The 21,020-nt window shown below is 37.8% G+C and overlaps 1 pseudogene; it reads left to right on the forward strand.

Annotated features, from left to right (window-relative positions):
• The first annotated feature begins 270 nt into the window (after positions 1-270).
• On the forward strand, positions 271-3,397 carry LOC137248025 (uncharacterized; annotated as a pseudogene).
• The last annotated feature ends 17,623 nt before the right edge of the window (positions 3,398-21,020 follow it).

Genomic DNA, 21,020 nt, shown 5'->3' on the forward strand with positions numbered 1-21,020 from the left:
GTCTAATAAGATCTACACCAACACATGTTATATACCACATGGCTGCGGAGATGCCAACGAGTTACAGACTAGAAATGGCAACAGCTAAAGAAATTATAAAATGTATAGCATATAACCTACCAATGAAAAAGATAATAATTACAGATAAATTAAGTAAGAATACCAGCTATTACAAAATATACCAAAAATATAAACTAATTTTTTACAACATTGCAACAATCAATACTAAAAAACAATCATTAAGGAGAATAGTAACAGACGACAATTTTTTCAAAAATAAGGCAAAAAATAAAGAATGTAACAAGAATATTATAAATACAATCTTCAAGGAAAAAATACATCTATTAGAATCACAACAATTTGAATTAATATTTACGGATGGATCAATCAAAGACAATATAATGGGAGCTGCGTTTATTCATGAAAAATCTAACACTACTAAATCATTCTATAGCAATAAAAAAGTGGCATCGATGACAGCTGAATTAATAGCAATACAAAAAGCGGTGGAATTTGCCATAATAAAAAATTTTAATAAAATAGCAATTCTTACAGACAGCCTAAGCAGCATTTTTGCTATAAAAATGAAGAAAGTAACAACCACATTGTACAAGAAATCATTGAAATAATTAACGCATCAAATTTAGATAAAATAGAAATACATTACATTCCTGCCCACAAAAACATTAATCAAAATGAGAAAGCAGATGAAGCTGCAAAAAATGCAAACCAGAATGGAGAAAGAATTAGAATACCCTGGACCATCAAAGATGCCATAAAAGAAATTGAAAACAAAATAAGGAAAGAATGGGAGACAGATTATAAAGGAAAAATAACAAACAAAGGCAAAGATTACGGACAAATTTACCCAGAAATAATAAAAAAACCATGGTTCCAAAAGAAAAATACCAATCTCGAACCAAGAGATATAAAAGTAATAAACAGAATATTATCGAATCACACATTTTGCAAAGATACATTAAACAAAATGAACATATATGATGACAATAGCTGTGAAACATGCAACACAATAGAAAATACTAATCACATTTTATTCCACTGTAACAAATATGCAAACATTAGAAGTAAATACCCATTATTACAAAATCACACCACATTAATTGATATACAGAAGAAATATGGTGACAAAATGTACAATACCATCACTAGTTTTCTCAAACAATGTAAATTGGAACTATAAGTAACAAAGTAAACTGAAGAATTGGCGTTGGCGTTTTAGCTTTTGTGCTGGCCAAATAATTCGAATTTAATTCGATCTTCATCCGGTATTTTATATACGCGCAATGAAGAAACTTAAACAAAAAAAAAAAAAAAAAAAGTAAAGCGTGGAAATATTTTATTAAAGAAAAAAACAACCTGGTTGTGTGTAATTTTTGCAAGAAAAAGTTAAAATTTTCAAACAACATATCAAACATGTTCCAGCATTTAAAATTGAAACATGCAGCTGAAGTTGATAAGTTTAAGGTAAGATAAAATAGTTAATTTCCTTCAAAGAATGGGTGCGTAATGCATTATTTTATAGCATGATTCCAGAACAAAAGAGGATGACAGTGAAAACATTGATGAAAATAGTGTGGATACTGTAGTCGATATGACAAATGAATGCGAAGGTAGCACAGATGAAATGCCGAGTAGTAGCGCCAGTCAACCAAGTAGCCGGCCAAGTCAGTCGAGTAGCACCGCCAGTCAACCATTAATTTTAAAAGCATTTACCAACATTCAAAGCTATTCCTCCGGAACAAAAAACAAGAAAGTTACACATGGAATCATGCACATGATCGTCAAAGATAATTTGCCGTTTACCTTTGTCGAAGGTAGGTTTTGTGTTCATTAATTATTCTATTATTTTATTCTAAGAAATTTAACTTTTATTAAAGGTGCTGGCTTCTTAGACTTTATGAAGCAAAATTTCCCACTTTACAAAGCCCCAACAAGGAACACGATAAAGGCTGAAATTGATAAACTTTATGAAGAGGGGGAAAAAATGTGTGTCATTGCTTTCAAATCTGCATTGTGTAACACTGACCACTGATATATGGACTAATATAGACAATGAAAAGCATGTTGGGAATAACCGTTCATGGGTTGCTTGAAACAAAGCCATTTAATGAAACAATTGGTGTGTATGAATTGAGTGAGTCCCATACATCTTCTCATATATCTGAGATTTTGTCCGATGCAATGAAAAATTTTTCTATTGAGGAAGATAACGTTAAGGCTGTTGTCACAGACAATGCAAGAAATATTGTCAGTGCAATCTATGAAAAATTCGGAAAAAAGCGTCATATTCCATGTTTCGCCCATACGCTGAATTTGGTTTGTTCGAATTCATTAGATATTTCTGCTGTACAAGGCATTATTTTAAAATGCAAAACAATTGTGAAATGGTTCAAACGCAGCGTTAAAGCCAATGACGACATACGAAAGGTTCAAGCAGCCGCTGGTGTACCAGAGGGTAAATTTTTGAAACTTTTACTAGATGTAAAACGCGGTGGAATTCCACGTATTACATGATAGAGAGGTTCATCAAACTTAGCGCCTACGTCAGCCAAATTTTGTTAAATTACCCGGATTCTCCGCCCATGATAACGTCAAGAGAAAATAATAATAATAATAATAATAATTTATTTATTTACGGTCTTTAAGACCTAGTTCAAGGTAAAAAAAAAAAAATATATATATATATATATAAATATATTGTATACATTATATGTTTAATGACTTACAGTATAAAAATAATTTTGCTTTAAACTTATTAATATTTTCACAGTCTTTTATCGCATTTGGTAATTCATTGTACATTTTATAACCTATATATTCTAAAGTCTTCTTCGCGAACTTCGTTCTTACTCTAGGCAGTCTTATATTTCCGCTGCTTCTAGTTCCATAGTTATGTATTTCATGATTAAAATGTATTCTCCCGTTCAGATAATTCGGTGTTATTCCTAATTTCATATGATGTATAAATTTCAATGTGAAATAATATATCGACTGTTTTACACTGAGCCAGTTTAACATATTTAGCATTGTAGTTTTTGGTGTTCTAAGCGAACATTTTAAAATTAATCGCATTGCCTTGTTTTGTTGTATCTGCAGTTTTTTTATTTGTGTGTCATTTGCTAATAGCAGGATTGTTGGACAATAGATAAAGTGCGGTTCAATAATTGATCGATACACTAATAATTTGTGTCGTTGACTAATATATTTACAAGTTCTGTACATAAAACCAATTTTTTTTGCAATTTTGTTTTCTAAATAACTTATGTGTTCTCCAAATCTAAGGTTTTTGTCGATCCAGACTCCTAGGTATTTGATCTTGTCTACTTGCTGAATTTCAACATTTCTTATCTTCAGAGTAATATTGCTAAGGTTATTGGCACCCATAATGCTTTGGTTTTTGCAAAATATCATACTTTTGGTTTTATCCACGTTCACTTTCAACTTTCTATGGCATAGCCATTTGTAAAGGGAGTCTAAGTCTTCTTGCATTTTCGATACCGCAAAACCCGCACTTCTTTCACTAATGGTTATCAATGCATCATCCGCAAATAGTCGAATATTGCAATATTTCAAGCATTCTTTAATATCGTTAATATATATTGTAAACAATAGCGGTGCCAATACTGAACCTTGCGGTAGCCCAATATGTACATCAACAACCGGTGAACTGCACTTCCAATTATCGTCTTCTGTTTTCTATTACTCAAATAGCTTCTGAACCATTCCAAGGATTTTCCTCTTATCCCATTATTAAACATAACATTCAGCAGTTCCTCTCTATCCACAGTTTCAAAAGCACGTTTTAAGTCTATAAAGACTGAGATCACAACTTTCTTATCAGTTATATCCTCTTTCCATTCCGCAATAACCATATTCAGTGGATGGAACTAATGGAAATATGTACAATTTTAAGACCTTTAGAGGCCATGACAGTGCAGATAAGTGGCGAACGACATGGAACTCTCAGCCAAATAATACCTCAAGCCCATTGCGGTCATGAACAAATTTCGAAAATTCACCCATGTCAACCAGCAGCACAAAAACTGAAACAAGAAATTTTAAAGCAATTTGATAAAAAATTTATAACCATAGAACAGTCTTTCCTCTTAGCTGCATCCACTATCTTGGATCCAAGATTTAAAAGGCTTAATTTTAAGGATACGGTGGCTTTGGCGTCGGTATTAAGATACATTCGTTCTGAAATAACCGAAAAAGATGTCAATATGGAAACAGCAAGTGAGTCTTCGGTGGAATCAGAACTTGATTTTGACTTATGGGCTCTACACAAAACTCTCGCGCACAAAAAAAAGAGAGCATGTGACGATGTGCAACCTCAAGACGAGCTCACTTTTTATTTAAACTCCCAAGTTTTGCCACGGGGAATATTTAGAATAAGGTGCCACGATTTTCCAACTTTTCTTTTTTTCGAGGGGCGGCGGGGTTCCTAAAAATCACAAAATTATCATCCGCAACTCTAGGAAACTCTTAGTTTATGAAATATAAGCCTTTTAATTTCCAAATTTAGTAAAATTTCAACTTAAGTCCTGCACTTAAAATTCGGGACGCTCATGTCGATAGCGATATCAAAAGACGCGTATTTGCGTCAAGATTCAGAATCCGAAAGCAGAAACACATTTTTTTTATCTCGTTTAAAAGTTATTCGCCGAAAACCCGTCGGTACTATTGTCGCTTTTTTCGTTGTTGCAATAAGTGCAGGACTTAAGTTGAAATTTTACTAAATTTGGAAATTAAAAAGCTTATATTTCATAAACTAAGAGTTTCCTAGAGTTGCGGATGATAATTTTGTGATTTTTAGGACCCCCTCTACCCCTACAAATCAGCAAAAGTTTGAAAATCGTGGCACCTTATATAAAATCCAACCCTCGCTGTATCCGTATCCCTAATGTAATCAGCTGTTTATCGTTACGACGGTAAACAAAAACCCAATTGGTTGGCTACGATACGGTTACGACCTTAGCGGCACCAATAATCGATTGCATTGATTCTGATAAGGTTGGTCGAATCAGTTGTTAAAAGGTTACCGATACGGTTACCGATAAAGTATCCATGTCTCCAGCTTACGGCTCACGCTCACTTCTCACGGGAATGCTCTGGATCATTGAGAGGCTTGAAAAGCAGATGTCGTGAAATTTTCGCACACGTGAAATGTGATAGGCAGATGTCGCCGCTGGTTTCATTTAACTCATACGGCGAAAGGCTAAGCAGCGACATCTATTTTTGAAAAAGTAGGTATATCAAAGGCCGCGTTACCAACCTAAAAAAGTAATTAACAAATTATCTAGCTCACAAATTAAACCAGACTTCTATCTGGATTTATCTGGCTCAAATCGTTGTTGTTGCATTTACATCCAAAATTATTTATCTGCCTCAGGATTTTGCCACCGGATGACGGCACAAGTGTTGGCACACCATCGATGGCATTGTCGATAGTTAAGCACACTATCTTCGCGTTCCAATGAACCGTGATCAAGATACCGATAAAAATTAACAGGCTTAAAGCCAAATTAAACTTCCTTAACCCAAACGCCATAGTCGTAACCATACCCATATCCATAACCATCTCAATGTGATCGATTAATGGTGCCTTAACCTAAAAATCGTGAAAATTTCATAAAAATGATGAAAACGCAAAAAATTACAAACATATTCCACAAGAAATAAGTATCTTAGTCATAACGTATCCAAAACAATGAAGAAAATCTAAAAAAAGTTATTAAATTCACCAACTCAAATATTTTTAGGTTATGGATATGGCGAGAAACCAAAAACCAATTGATTGGCTATGGCGTTAGCGTTATGGTATGGCACCATTAATCGACTACATTCCTTTCCATAAGGTAGGTTCGATCAGCTGATTTATCTGGTTATGGCTTTATGGTTATAAGTCACCATTAATTCGCCCTTTAAGCGGGAGTCATTGGTGCCGTATGTCGTATCGCTGTAGTCGTATCCCTAACGTAATTAGCTGTTTATCGTTACGACGGTAAACCAAAAACCAATTGGTTGGCTACGATACGGTTACGACCTTAGCGGCACCAATAATCGATTGCATTGATTCTCATAAGGTTGGTCGAATCAGCTGTTAAAAGGTTACCGATACGGTTACCGATAAAGCACCAATGTCTCCAGCTCTATTCTGTTTTGCGAACGATACGCTCAACGAACGATACCTGCTTGGACGATAACGTGTGCTAATAGTATTCTGAATCTTACGTTGCCGTTTATCGTTTAGCTTTACGTCGTTCGTCAACTACACGATATCAAGTGTCAAACTTGCAACTCTGTACACATATGTTTTGTTTTTGCGCACGTCCATAAACTTTACAAAATAACATTTTTATTTTTATTTCAAACCCGATTCATTTCGATTCGGACCCGCGAGTTTACAAAATTAGTGAAATAAAAATAAAGTTGTTAGTGATATAAATATAATAAAAATGTATCAAGCTATTGCTCTATTAGTGAATCTTTTAATATAAAATACAAGTTTTTTATACAATAATAACAAAACGATAGGTGAATACCTGTTGTTTGTTTTTGACTCTTTGTATTCGTAGTGGTAGCACCTTTTCGTGATACAGAATACCAATCGAGCACAGTAAATCGAGGTAACAGTCAGCTGTTATCGTTTTGTCTATCGTATTGCAATTCATAATACGAACACATGAAACATGATCGTTTTGGAGACGATATCGTCAAACAGAATGAGGCTCTTAACATGCAAATGCAGCAGCAAATTTTTTTTTCACACGCGTATACGTTTGCACGTAAAAAATGCTTATCTTCGCTTAGACCCATCCAGCGCCAGTGGTTATTTAACTAGCTACAGCACAGGGTGTACCGAATAGCGGAGACACAAACCTCTGTTGTCTGGCTGTGTATAACCTATAGCACCATTTTAAGAGGTGATAAATAAAATTGGTGTAGAGGTGAAAAATAGACACATATTTCATTTACATCTGAGCATAATGCGTATTGAAATTTAGTACCCTGCAAAAATTGTTGGATTACATGTTCCATTTTTTTCATGTTGGAGTACTCTAACAATACTCCTTTGCAATGCGTTTGCAGACCACCATCAGCCGATCATTGCTCGTGTTTTAACGACCGCGATCACGACACGATGACGATCGAACAGAGTTTCCAAAAGTAAAATATTGCATACAAATAACTGATAATAAAATTTACTATGGTAACTCTGATAAAATGCAACCGCGCAACTGGTTTTATGTATACATACTATAGTATAGAGAAATATTCCATTTGAAAACCAAAGCGTTTTAATTCCCATTTTGCACGGCTACTATTAAACATATATACGACACTTAATTCAAAAATATAATACTATAACATAATATTTACATATATCTACCAAATCAAATACAAACACATACTACCTACACCCGAAGACAGACATACATATAGTTAAAAAACCAACCACCAAAATTGCAGATATTTAAAGCTCGCTGCGGCCATTGTCTGTAAAGCAAATTTTTTTCAATTTGGGTTTGTATGCGACATACTTGCTTGAAATATGATTCAAATATTTGCAATTGACACTCTAGAATCGTGGCGTCAGCTGCAGCACCTTCCCTTTCAATTTTAGTTTTAAGGTTTGTGATATTCCGCTTCATTGAACTGCGTTGTTGACGCAGCGATGGTAATTCCACCGAAGTATCATTGGTATCATCGTCCGTCGGCATGTTTCCGGCCTTTAGATTTCAAAAATTGTGTGTTGATTGTTTTTTCCTCAAATTTATTTAATTTGCAAGCTGCGTGTTCCCGTATGAAGGTAAAAAACAAACGTGCAAACGGACTGATGCCAAAGTAAAGCACCAGAATATAAAACGGAGATATGGTGTGATATTTTTCGCGGAAAACAGTACTTTTCTTTTTATATGCAATCTGCTTATTACCGCATTAAGCAAAAACAAAACGTGCGAATGGTTTTCTTCACGCCATAACGATGAGATAGTGAAACTAAATGGCTATCGACTTTTCAGAGCTGACAGAAGTGGTCACGGTGGTGGTGTCGCTATATATGTTAAAAGTAGTTTGTGCTGTAAATTACGTTGTAGTTCTTGTACCGGTGATTCTGTAGAATTTGTGTTCGTTGATGTTTTTTCATCAAAGGGTGATAAGCTCCTTGTCGGCTGTGCATACAGACCTAATCGCCAAGTAAATTTTGCTGACTTTACTGATTTTCTGCAACCTCTACTCTTAAGTTACGAAAATATAGTCCTAGCTGGAGACTTCAATAGCAACCTGCTCACAGATTCAAGTCTTAAGCTAAGTATGGAAACTCTGCGACCCTTCTCAGCTAACATTACCATACCAACACATTTTACCAACACTAGTTCCTCGCTGCTAGACCTCTTCTTTGTAAACGACTCAGAGAAAGTACTTCTTTACGATCAGCTGTCTGCTCCCAATTTTTCTAAACACGACCTCCTATTCATTACTTACAACTTTCAAACGTTGTTTACACCGAGCTCGTTTACATATCGTGACTTTAAAAGTATAAATTATAGTGCACTTGCTGAAGCATTGGAGTCTGTCGACTGGAGATTGATTCGAACGATGGCATCGGTGGATGGGCAAACTAAACTCCTTCAAGACAGTATAAATAAGCTCTTCGACGACCATGTTCCTACGAAACTTAAGGTGACGAAACACAATAGCAATCCATGGTTTGACGCCAGTATTATGCATCTAATTCACTTGCGTAATCTAGCTTATTCCCGGTGGAAAAGATACAGAACTGTGGATATGCACATGCGCTTCAAAGCTACACATGTCACTGCCAATAAAGCCATAAGATCGGCTAAAGTACATTTCTACGAAAATAAGTTCAGCACCGCTTTAAATTCAAAAGAAACTTGGAATAGGATCAAGAAAATTTGAATTGGCAAATCCAAGGCCGATCTCTCTGTCCCCCCTGATGTAGATGTTAACGATATCAATGATAGTTTTTTAAAGTTACCTCCCTCGGCTGCTAATGTATGTATTGACAACTACGGTGATCGTGTAAATGTTGATGCTAGTCCCCTCGAGTTTTTTCGTGTCGATGACTGTGATGTTGTTAAAGCCATACTTTCTGTGAAGTCCACCGGTATAGGCTTAGACGGAATATGTGCAAAATTTGTGAAAATTATTCTACCCGTAATCCTGCCCCATATAACCTATTTAATATACTCTATCCTAACCACCTCTGTCTTTCCAAAATGTTGGAAAGCTGTTAAAGTTATCCCAATTCCCAAACAAAACAAAGAGTACAGGCCGATAGCCATACTGCCTTTTCTTTCGAAGGTCGTTGAGCGCATCCTACATGGGCAGATCGCCACATATGTGCATGTAAATAAACTTTTAACGGACCATCAGTCCGGTTTCAGACCAAAAAGGAGCTGTACTACGGCACTTATTTCTGTGGTAGAAGATATACGGGAGCGCATAAATGATAACTTTCCGGCTTTCCCAACCCTTCTTGACCACTCTAAAGCCTTTGACTCTGTTGACCATGCCCTACTATGTAAAAAGCTGGAAAACATGTTTAATTTTTCCAGTCATGCAACCAACCTAATCAGATCTTATCTAGACGTCAGAACGCAGGCAGTATGTGTAGATAATAGAAAGTCAAACTTGTTAGACGTTTCGCGTGGTGTACCCCAAGGGTCAATCCTTGGTCCTTTGTTGTTTGCATTGTACATTAATGACCTGCCTCGTGTTTTTAAGTATTGTGACGTCCACGTCTATGCTGACGATGTTCAATTGTATACGTGCTGTCCTATCGATTGTATGAGTTTATGTATAAGTAACTTGAATCAAGACCTTAGTCAAATAGGCTTCCTTGAATGGTTTATGTCTAAATCCTAGAAAGTCGAAGTGCATTGTTATCCGTAGAAAGCCGCTAGCTACAAATGGCTTAAACAATATTATGTTTGAAAATTCTGTTATAGAATATGTTGACACGGCAAGAAATCTTGGCATAGTTTTTAACAAAACATTGTCCTGGAGAGACCATATCTTTAGAACCGTAGGAAAAGTGTACGGTATGCTCCGTACACTGTGGTTGACACAGTATTTCACTCCGCTACATATTCGACTACTTTTATCCAAAGCGTACTTAATACCTACGCTCCTCTACGGCTGTGAAATTTTTTCTAATTGTGACGCTGTGAGTAAAAAGAAGCTTAATGTTGCCTACAATAACATTGCTAGATACGTTTACGGGCTGAATAGACTTGATCACGTTTCTTGTTATTCTGCAAAGTTGCTAGACATTTCTTTTGACAATCTTTTAAAGTTTAGAACACTTATTACCTTGCATAAGATAATCTACACGAAGGAGCCTTATTACCTATATCGAAGGCTTCAATTTCTTCATTCTACGAGGACAATGGTTCTTGCACATGTTAAACACCGTATGCTAATTTCTGAACGCCAATTCTTCGTTACTTCGATCCGTCTTTGGAACTCCCTTCCAGCCAGAATAAGACAAATAAGTAATGCACTGCATTTCAAAAAAGAAGTAATCTTGTTCTTTAATTGACTCACCTCTCCTTCTTCAACTGACTCTCTTTACTGATCTTCTATCCGTTTTTCTTGCCCCCTCCTATTTCCTCAAAGGATAGAACCTTATTTTTTTTTTTTTTATAGAACCTAATATTATTACTGTACTACCTACCCTTGCAATGTCCCCTTTATTATTGTTGTTGTTGTTGTTGTTGTAGCAATACTCGCCCCACCTAATAGCCGCGACCAATCACAAATTGTCATCAATATCCTCTAACGGGAGTCCAAGGAAACTTGCCGTTTCAACAGGGGTGGACCATAAGGAAAGGGGTGTTAGAGGCGTTGGTTCCACATTACAATTAAAGAGATGGTTGGTGTCATGTGGGGACACATTGCAAGCAGGGCATACATTTTGTATGTCGGGGTTGATTCTGGATAGGTACGAGTTTAACCTGTTACAGTATCCAGAACGAAGTTGAGCAAGAGTGACACGCGTTTCCCTGGGGAGTATGCGTTCCTCTTCTGCGAGCCCTTTATTCTTATTTCTGTTCTGTGTCCCTAGGCTAAGCTCTTTAAAATTTATTGTAACCATTAAGTCTTATTTTACAAATTATCTATTGTTTAACTAAGTTATTGAAACATTTTTTGAATTTTCGCCTTTGTTCTGTCACTGTTCTGACTAGCACTATAAAATAATTTTGTCAAATTGTTGTTAGGAAAAAATTTAATAAAATACAAATACAAATGCGACTGAGGGCAATGTAAAAACCGCAATATAAAACAATATGCTGGCAATTATGTGCGTAGGCTGTGTTTAGGCAAATACAGCGATAATTGTGATATATATGTACATGTACTCAGAAAACCAAAAAGTGCAATGTAAAGAACCGCAATATAAAACAATATGCTTGCGATTATGTGCGTAGGCTGTGTTTATGCCAATGCAGCACTAATTACGATATGTATACGAGAACATGTACTGCCCTGTATATTAAAATGTGAGGCACCAAATTGTTCTCTTTTCCGTGTACTCCAATTTGTTTGTGTTCTTGACGGCAGCGAGCACCTTTATATGTATAGTTGTATTTTGTTTTTTATAACGAAATGCTTGCTTCACCGTCCTGTCATAGTCGCCAATGTCTCTTGTGAATAAAAAAGTAAAATACGATTGAAGAATAAATGAACTTTATTGAAGCAGTGTACGAAAACCACTGTAAGCAAATTACAATGATAAAGAAAAAATAACGAATAGCTTAAAGCACAATATGCTAACCAATGCTACTTGTGACTGGGAATTATCCCCGGCTATGGCGTTACCATACTACACACCTAACATGTGTGGCCAGTCAATTCCGATTGAACATCCTGCCCCCGTTGAAAGGATCCTTTCAATATCCTGATTGTAATGGGGCTAGTTTATGAACTGGTCGGCGAAGAATTCTCTTTGCTGTTTTAATTTCCACCACTCGGACCTTTTTGTCTGGACCTGGGATAACGTTGGTAATTCGGCCTAATGGCCACTGGTTAGATGGTATATTATCTTCATATAAAAGTACAAGCTGATCAAGTTCTACGTTAGCTTGGTCAGTTAGCCATTTGGATCGCTGCTGCAGCTCATGAAGGTAGTCACGTCGCCATTGTTGCCAAAACAAATTTTTTATATGGGTGATGCGTTGCCATCGTGATAAATATGATAGCTTGTTGGTGTCACAATTGGGTTCGGGTACGCTCCTAATCGCTTCACCAATAAGAAAGTGAGATGGCGTCAAGACGCTTCCATCATTAGGATCTTTTGACATTGTTACCAATAGACGAGAGTTAAGAATGCCTTCTGCTTCAATTATGACTGTCAAGAGTTCCTCATACGTGAAACCACCTTGGGATAAGTATTTGGTAAAAAGTTGCTTTGCTGATTTAACAGTAGCTTCCCAGAGCCCACCGAAATGCGGCGATCTCGGTGGGATAAAATGAAATTCGAAACCTGTGATGGACGAAAAGTCGGAAATTTCCTTTCGCCTTTGATCGCACAAGTAGCGCTAGTAAAAATCTTGCAATTTGTTGTGAGCCCCCAGAAATTTGTTGCGTTGTCACAGTAAATTCGATGTGGAACGCCTCGCCGGTTTATAAATCGTTTGAGACAGTATATGAACGCATCGGCACTTAAATCGGAAACTAATTCCATATGTATTGCTTTCGTCGAAAAGCACACAAAGATCTCCACATAGGTTTTGTAGGGAACCTTACTCCTGATACGGTAACTGGTAAGGAAAGGTCCACAAAAATCCACTCCGCAAATATAAAATGGCCGCTCTGTATGAAATCGGTCCGCTGGTAAGAGTCCCATAATTTGTTGTTGCAATATTGGTCGATATTTGAAGCAATGAACACATTGTCGCACAACCTTGCGTGCAGTTTCTCTAGCCCTCACAATCCAAATGCGCTGTCGGAGCAAACCTAATAGAACCTTCGGTCTATATAGAGGATTATGAAACGATGGTCGTGAGGCAGTATTAGCGGGCATCTTGCTTCTATTGGAATAGGTGCTTGCAACAACAGTCCGCCTACTCTAACAACGGTGTGCATCTTCTTAAATATTTTCAGTTGGCACAAGAGTGGCGACAGTTTCTGAAACGATGGAGGTATATTTTTATTGTTCTCTAATGCATTAATTTCCGAAGAGTAGAAATCGCGTTGTAAGGTTACGGCAACAAAATTGAATGCATTATTGAGTTCCGCAGCAGAAATGGGTTCTACATATTGTATTTGTATCTTTCTTTGCGGTGGAATTGTGTTATATACGCGATGAATAAATGCTATTATGCGAAGGATGCGGATATATGAGGAATTTCGATTGACGATATCATTTACAATGTGTGTTATGTGATTTGTTTTATAACATTGAGTTAGTTTGGGCTTACGCTGCTCTTCTACTGGTGCGTCGGAGACGACTACCAGCTCCGGCCAATGTTTTGACTCCTTACTAAGGAATAATGGGCCAGAAAACCATATTGTGCTACATAGATCAGCAGCACTGCAGCCGCGTGAAATTAAATCGGCCGGATTATGCTTCGATGGTACATGTCGCCATATGATTCCCTGCGAATGTTCCTGGATTTCCGAGACCCGGTTGGCGACAAATGAAGTAAGAGTCGAGGAATGAGTTTTTAACCACTGAAGGACCATGGTTGAATCGGTCCAAAAATATACTGTGTTCATATTCTGCTTGAGGTTCACTTCAAACCTTTTCCATGTTCATATTAAAAGCAATGCAGTGCACAGCTCCTACCTTGGTACAGACTGTGCCTTTACTGGAGCTACTTTGGACTTGGCGATAAGCAAATTAATTTTATACGTACCATTGTGCCAAATTCTGGTATAAATGCAGCATCGATAAGCTCGCTCAGAGGCATCTGCAAACCCGTGCAGTTCGCCTCTCTGTGATGGTGAAGTAAATGCGTAGCGAGGAACGGCAATTGTGTTTATATTAGGTAGATCATCTTCTATGCTAGCCCATAAATCGGAAAGTGGCTTGGGCACTTCCTTATCCCACGAGACACCGTATAACCAAAGTGCTTGGAGAAGCATCTTGCATCGAATTACAATTGGACTCAAAAGCCCTTGTAAGTCATATATCTTTGCTGTCTTTGAAAGAATTAAACGCTTTGTAGTATTCCTGTGGGGTTCGTCATTAAATTGGAAACAAAATTGATCTGATCTTGGTTTCCATAACATTCCCAGTGTACTAGTAACGCCGCATGCCAGCTGAATGGCTACCTCATCTGTGTTTGTGAAAAGTTCACTGCAGTTGCTGTTCTATTTAGCGAGTTCGAGTTTGGCCATCGCTAATAACTGGGTTAATTCGAATTTGCGTTGTTTTAACTCCTCTAGAGTATCGGCGCCTGTAAGGACATCGTCTACATATAGATCGGATTTCAAGACGTGTGCGCCAAGAGGATAAAGATTTCCATACGTTTCCGCAATAAAAAATAAACTGCGGATTGCTAGGAACGGTGCTGAAGCCGTTCTATATGTTATAGTATTTAATTCATAGAACTGTAAAGGAAGATGTGGTTCATCTCACCATACAATTACTTGAAATTGTCCGTCTTTCGGTGACATCCAGAACTGGCGATACATTTTACAAATATCAGCAGTTAATACATGTTTGTAAAGGCGAAATTTAAGCAAAATTGTTATGAGATCCGGCTGGATCGTTGGGCCTACCATAAGTAAATCGTTGAGGGATATGTTAGATGAGGTTTTTTGAGATGCGTCAAATACGACACGCAATTTAGTTGTTACATTTGTTGGGCGCAGCACAGCATGATGCGGTATAAAATAATGATTTGGACTGATGTCGACCTCATTGATCGGAGACATGTGCCCAAATTCTGCATACTCCTTCATAAACTCGGTGTACGATTTTCCTAACTCTGTGTCTCTTTTGAAACGGCGTTCTAGAGATATAAACCGCCTGTAAGCATTCTGAAACGAATTGCCAAGTGCTTTAGGTGAGCTAATAAATGGTAAGGAAACCTGAACCCGATTATGTGCTGTTTACGTAACATGTTTGACGTAATGGGCTTCGCATGCCACATGCTCTTTAGAGAGTTGTTGCTCTTGTACTCTTCGATTTCCCAAAAACGTTGTAGTTGGGCGGATAAATTAGGTGAAGATAGCGATTTCGTAAAGTAGCATGCATTCGACCGCAAGGTACTGTGATTCTCGTATTTCCCACCTACTATCCACCCTAGAAGAGTATTAACTATAAGGCATTGATTCCCATCGAGAGACAATTTTCCTACATCGAGAAGTTCGAAGAAAATGTCTGTTCCGTTAAGCAGATCTATTTTATGCGGCTTAAAAAAATAGGGATCCGCCAAATTGACGTTTGGAGGAAATTCTAAACTTTTTGTATCTATATATTGGCTAGGCTGTCCTGATGATATCGTATTGACAACCGCAAACTCTGCAGTACAATTAAAATTTGAAAACCGTGACTGAATCGTGGTTTCTACCTTAGTGGATACTCTTTCGCTAGCGTCTGCGATCCCTGCTACTTCCTGAATGAAACGAATTTGATGTAGACGTAAACGCTTTGCAGTTTCAAGTGTTATAAAATTCAGCTCAGAGCAAGAATCCAATAAGGCACGAACTGGTTGGAAGATGCCGCAAGCATCCTTAATCAAAACGATTGCTGTTGGAATGATAGAGCAACCAGTAGCCCGTGCCAACAATGTGGTAGGTGTTTGCGATGTAAAATCTTGGTTGGTTGGTTGGTTTGATCCGGACTTCCATGCTGGAGCTGAACCGGAGTGCGAAAACGAAAAGGTCGATGAAGATGAAATAGGCGTCTCTCCAGATGAAGACACTCGATGTAGCAATGTATGGTGCAAAGTGTTACACACCCGGCATTGCGTTTGTGATGGACACTTAGCGACCACATGACCTGTACCCAAACAATTAATACATAGAGATGATAGGTTAGCTAAGTCAAATCTCTGGGCCACGCTCATGTTGCGAAATTTCCTACATCGATGAATGAGATGGTCTCCTGCTTGGCAACAGACACATTTTGATTTGGAGGTGACGAAAGCTTTTGATTTGCTTACCTTCGAATTGGGAATGTGATTAGCCACGTCAGGGGAGCGCTCATTCCAACTCTCGAGAAGTTGACAACTATGGCTTAGATTAGTGTAACACTTTTCAAACGATGGGAGTTCTTTAAATTCTTGGCGTTATTCATAAGCCTTTTTGGAGTCAGCATCTAACCTAGTTAAAATAATATCAATTAGCAACGCTTCCATTATGTCCTTCTCGGAGCCAATCGATAATAAAGCCCCTTTAATAGAAGCAACGTTGTCGATAAGAGATCGCAAAGCGATATGATCGCCTTTATTCATTGATGGCAACGTGTGCAGAATCTTTATATGTTCAATAAAAATTGAGGTTTTATTGTCAAAGCGCTCTTTTAGTCTTTGCAGCGCTCGCTGATAGTTTGCTTCTGAAACGTCAAATGGTTCAATAACTGCTCGCGCAGCCCCCGACAAGCAATCAAGAAGATAATTAAATTTGTCAATTTGTGATAACGACGAGTCCTCGTGTACCAACGACTCAAACATATGTATAAATCGAGAATATTCTGTGTACTTGCCATCGAATTTCGGCAACTTTAATTTGGGCAAGCGATGTGAAGAAAGCGAAGGGGTCGTTGTATTAAAATAGCTTAATTCAGCGCTGCTTGATCGACGTGCTCTGTTCAAGAATCCTAATAATTTGGACTTGGTCGTGATGAAGAGTTCCCCTAAATCACTGCGGCCATTGTCTGTAAAGCAAAGTTTTTCAATTTGGGTTTGTATGTGACATACTTGTTTGAAATATGATTCCAATATTTGCAATTGACACTCTAGAAACGTGGCGTCAGCTGCAACACCTTCCCTTTCAATTTTAGTTTTAAGGTTAGTGATATTCCGCTTCATTGAACTGCGTTGTTGGCGCAGCGGTGGCAATTCCACCGATGTATCATTGGTATCATCGTCCGTCGGCATGTTTCCGGCCTTTAGATCTCAAAAATTGTGTGTTGATTGGTTTTTCCTAAAATTTATTTAATTTGCAAGCTGCGTGTTCCCGTATGAAGGTAAAAAACAAACGTGCAAACGGACTGATGCCAAAGTAAAGCACCAGAATATAAAACGGAGATATGGTGTGATATTTTTCGCGGAAAACAGTACTTTTCTTTTTATATGCAATCTGCTTATTACCGCATTAAGCAAAAACAAAACGTGCGAATGGTTTTCTTCACGCCATAACGATGAGATAGTGAAACTAAATGACTATCGACTTTTCAGAGCTGACAGAAGTGGTCACGGTGGTGGTGTCGCTATATATGTTAAAAGTAGTTTGTGCTGTAAATTACGTTGTAGTTCTTGTACCGGTGATTCTGTAGAATTTGTGTTCGTTGATGTTTTTTCATCAAAGGGTGATAAGCTCCTTGTCGGCTGTGCATACAGACCTAATCGCCAAGTAAATTTTGCTGACTTTACTGATTTTCTGCAACCTCTACTCTTAAGTTACGAAAATATAGTCCTAGCTGGTGACTTCAATAGCAACCTGCTCACAGATTCAAGTTTTAAGCTAAGTATGGAAACTCTGGGACTCTTCTCAGCTAACATTGCCATACCAACACATTTTACCAACACTAGTTCCTCGCTGCTAGACCTCTTCTTTGTAAACGACTCAGAGAAAGTACTTCTTTACGATCAGCTGTCTGCTCCCAATTTTTCTAAACACGACCTCCTATTCATTACTTACAACTTTCAAACGTTGTTTACACCGACCTCGTTTACATATCGTGACTTTAAAAGTATAAATTATAGTGCACTTGCTGAAGCATTGGAGTCTGTCGACTGGAGATTGATTCGAACGATGGCATCGGTGGATGGGCAAACTAAATTCCTTCAAGACAGTATAAATAAGCTCTTCGACGACCACGTTCCTACGAAACTTAAGGTGACGAAACACAATAGCAATCCATGGTTTGACGCCAGTATTATGCATCTAATTCACTTGCGTAATCTAGCTTATTCCCGGTGGAAAAGATACAGAACTGTGGATATGCACATGCGCTTCAAAGTTACACATGTCACTGCCAATAAAGCCATAAGATCGGCTAAAGTACATTTCTACGAAAATAAGTTCAGCACCGCTTTAAATTCAAAAGAAACTTGGAATGGGAACAAGAAAATTGGAATTGGCAAATCCAAGGCCGATCTCTCTGTCCCCCCTGATGTAGATGTTAACGATATCAATGATAGTTTTTTAAAGTTACCTCCCTCGGCTGCTAATGTATGTATTGACAACTACGGTGATCGTGTAAATGTTGATGCTAGTCCCCTCGAGTTTTTTCGTGTCGATGACTGTGATGTTGTTAAAGCCATACTTTCTGTGAAGTCCACCGGTATAGGCTTAGACGGAATATGTGCAAAATTTGTGAAAATTATTCTACCCGTAATCCTGCCCCATATAACCTATTTAATAAACTCTATCCTAACCACCTCTGTCTTTCCAAAATGTTGGAAAGCTGTTAAAGTTATCCCCATTCCCAAACAAAACAAAGAGTACAGGCCGATAGCCATACTGCCTTTTCTTTCGAAGGTCGTTGAGCGCATCCTACATGGGCAGATCGCCACATATGTGCATGTAAATAAACTTTTAACGGACCATCAGTCCGGTTTCAGACCAAAAAGGAGCTGTACTACGGCACTTATTTCTGTGGTAGAAGATATACGGGAGCGCATAAATGATAACTTTGCGGCTTTCCCAACCCTTCTTGACCACTCTAAAGCCTTTGACTCTGTTGACCATACCCTACTATGTAAAAAGCTGGAAAACATGTTTAATTTTTCCAGTCATGCAACCAACCTAATCAGATCTTATCTAGACGCCAGAACGCAGGCAGTATGTGTAGATAATAGAAAGTCAAACTTGTTAGACGTTTCGCGTGGTGTACCCCAAGGGTCAATCCTTGGTCCTTTGTTGTTTGTATTGTACATTAATGACCTGCCTCGTGTTCTTAAGTATTTTGACGTCCACGTCTATGCTGACGATGTTCAATTGTATACGTGCTGTCCTGTCGATTGTATGAGTTTATGTATAAGTAACTTGAATCAAGACCTTAGTCAAATAGGCTTCCATGAATGGTTTATGTCTAAATCCTAGAAAGTCGAAGTGCATTGTTATCGGTAGAAAGCCGCTAGCTACAAATGGCTTAAACAATATTATGTTTGAAAATTCTGTTATAGAATATGTTGACACGGCAAGAAATCTTGGCATAGTTTTTAACAAAACATTGTCCTGGAGAGACCATATCTTTAGAACCGTAGGAAAAGTGTACGGTACGCTCCGTACACTGTGGTTGACACAGTATTTCACTCCGCTACATATTCGACTACTTTTATCCAAAGCGTACTTAATACCTACGCTCCTCTACGGCTGTGAAATTTTTTCTAATTGTGACGCTGTGAGTAAAAAGAAGCTTAATGTTGCCTACAATAATATTGCTAGATACGTTTACGGGCTGAATAGACTTGATCACGTTTCCTGTTATTCTGCAAAGTTGCTAGACATTTCTTTTGACAATCTTTTAAAGTTTAGAACACTTATTACCTTGCATAAGATAATCTACACGAAGGATCCTTATTACCTATATCGAAGGCTTCAATTTCTTCATTCGACGAGGACAATGGTTCTTGCACATGTTAAACACCGTATGCTAATTTCTGAACGCCAATTCTTCGTTACTTCGATCCGTATTTGGAACTCCATTCCAGCCAGAATAAGACAAATAAGTAATGCACTGCATTTCAAAAAAGAAGTAATCTTGTTCTTTAATTGACTCACCTCTCCTTCTTCAACTGACTCTCTTTACTGATCTTCTATCCGTTTTTCTTGCCCCCTCCTATTTCCTCAAAGGATAGAACCTAATATTATTACTGTACTACCTACCCTTGCAATGTCCCCTTTATTATTGTTGTTGTTGTTGTTGTTGTAGCAATACTCGCCCCACCTAATAGCCGCGACCGATCACAAATTGTCATCAATATCCTCTAACGGGAGTCCAAGGAAACTTGCCGTTTCAACAGGGGTGGACCATAAGGAAAGGGGTGTTAGAGGCGTTGGTTTCACATTACAATTAAAGAGATGGTTGGTGTCATGTGGGGACACATTGCAAGCAGGGCATACATTTTGTATGTCGGGGTTGATTCTGGATAGGTAAGAGTTTAACCTGTTACAGTATCCAGAACGAAGTTGAGCAAGAGTGACACGCGTTTCCCTGGGGAGTATGCGTTCCTCTTCTGCGAGCCCTTTATTCTTATTTCTGTTCTGTGTCCCTAGGCTAAGCTCTTTAAAATTTATTGTAACCATTAAGTCTTATTTTACAAATTATCTATTGTTTAACTAAGTTATTGAAACATTTTTTGAATTTTCGCCTTTGTTCTGTCACTGTTCTGACTAGCACTATAAAATAATTTTGTGAAATTGTTGTGTTAGGAAAAAATTTAATAAAATACAAATACAAATACAAATGCGACTGAGGGCAATGTAAAGAACCGCAATATAAAACAATATGCTGGCGATTATGTGCGTAGGCTGTGTTTAGGCAAATACAGCGATAATTACGATATATATGTACATGTACTCAGAAAACCAAAAAGTGCAATGTAAAGAACCGCAATATAAAACAATATGCTTGCGATTATGTGCGTAGGCTGTGTTTATGCCAATGCAGCACTAATTACGATATGTATACGAGAACATGTACTGCCCTGTATATTAAAATGTGAGGCACCAAATTGTTCTCTTTTCCGTGTACTCCAATTTGTTTGTGTTCTTGACGGCAGCGAGCACCTTTATATGTATAGTTGTATTTTGTTTTTTATAACGAAATGCTTGCTTCACCGTCCTGT

The sequence above is a fragment of the Eurosta solidaginis genome, chromosome 4 (genome assembly GCF_040869045.1).
Source record: "Eurosta solidaginis isolate ZX-2024a chromosome 4, ASM4086904v1, whole genome shotgun sequence".
In the NCBI taxonomy this organism is placed as follows: Eukaryota; Metazoa; Arthropoda; class Insecta; order Diptera; family Tephritidae; genus Eurosta; species Eurosta solidaginis.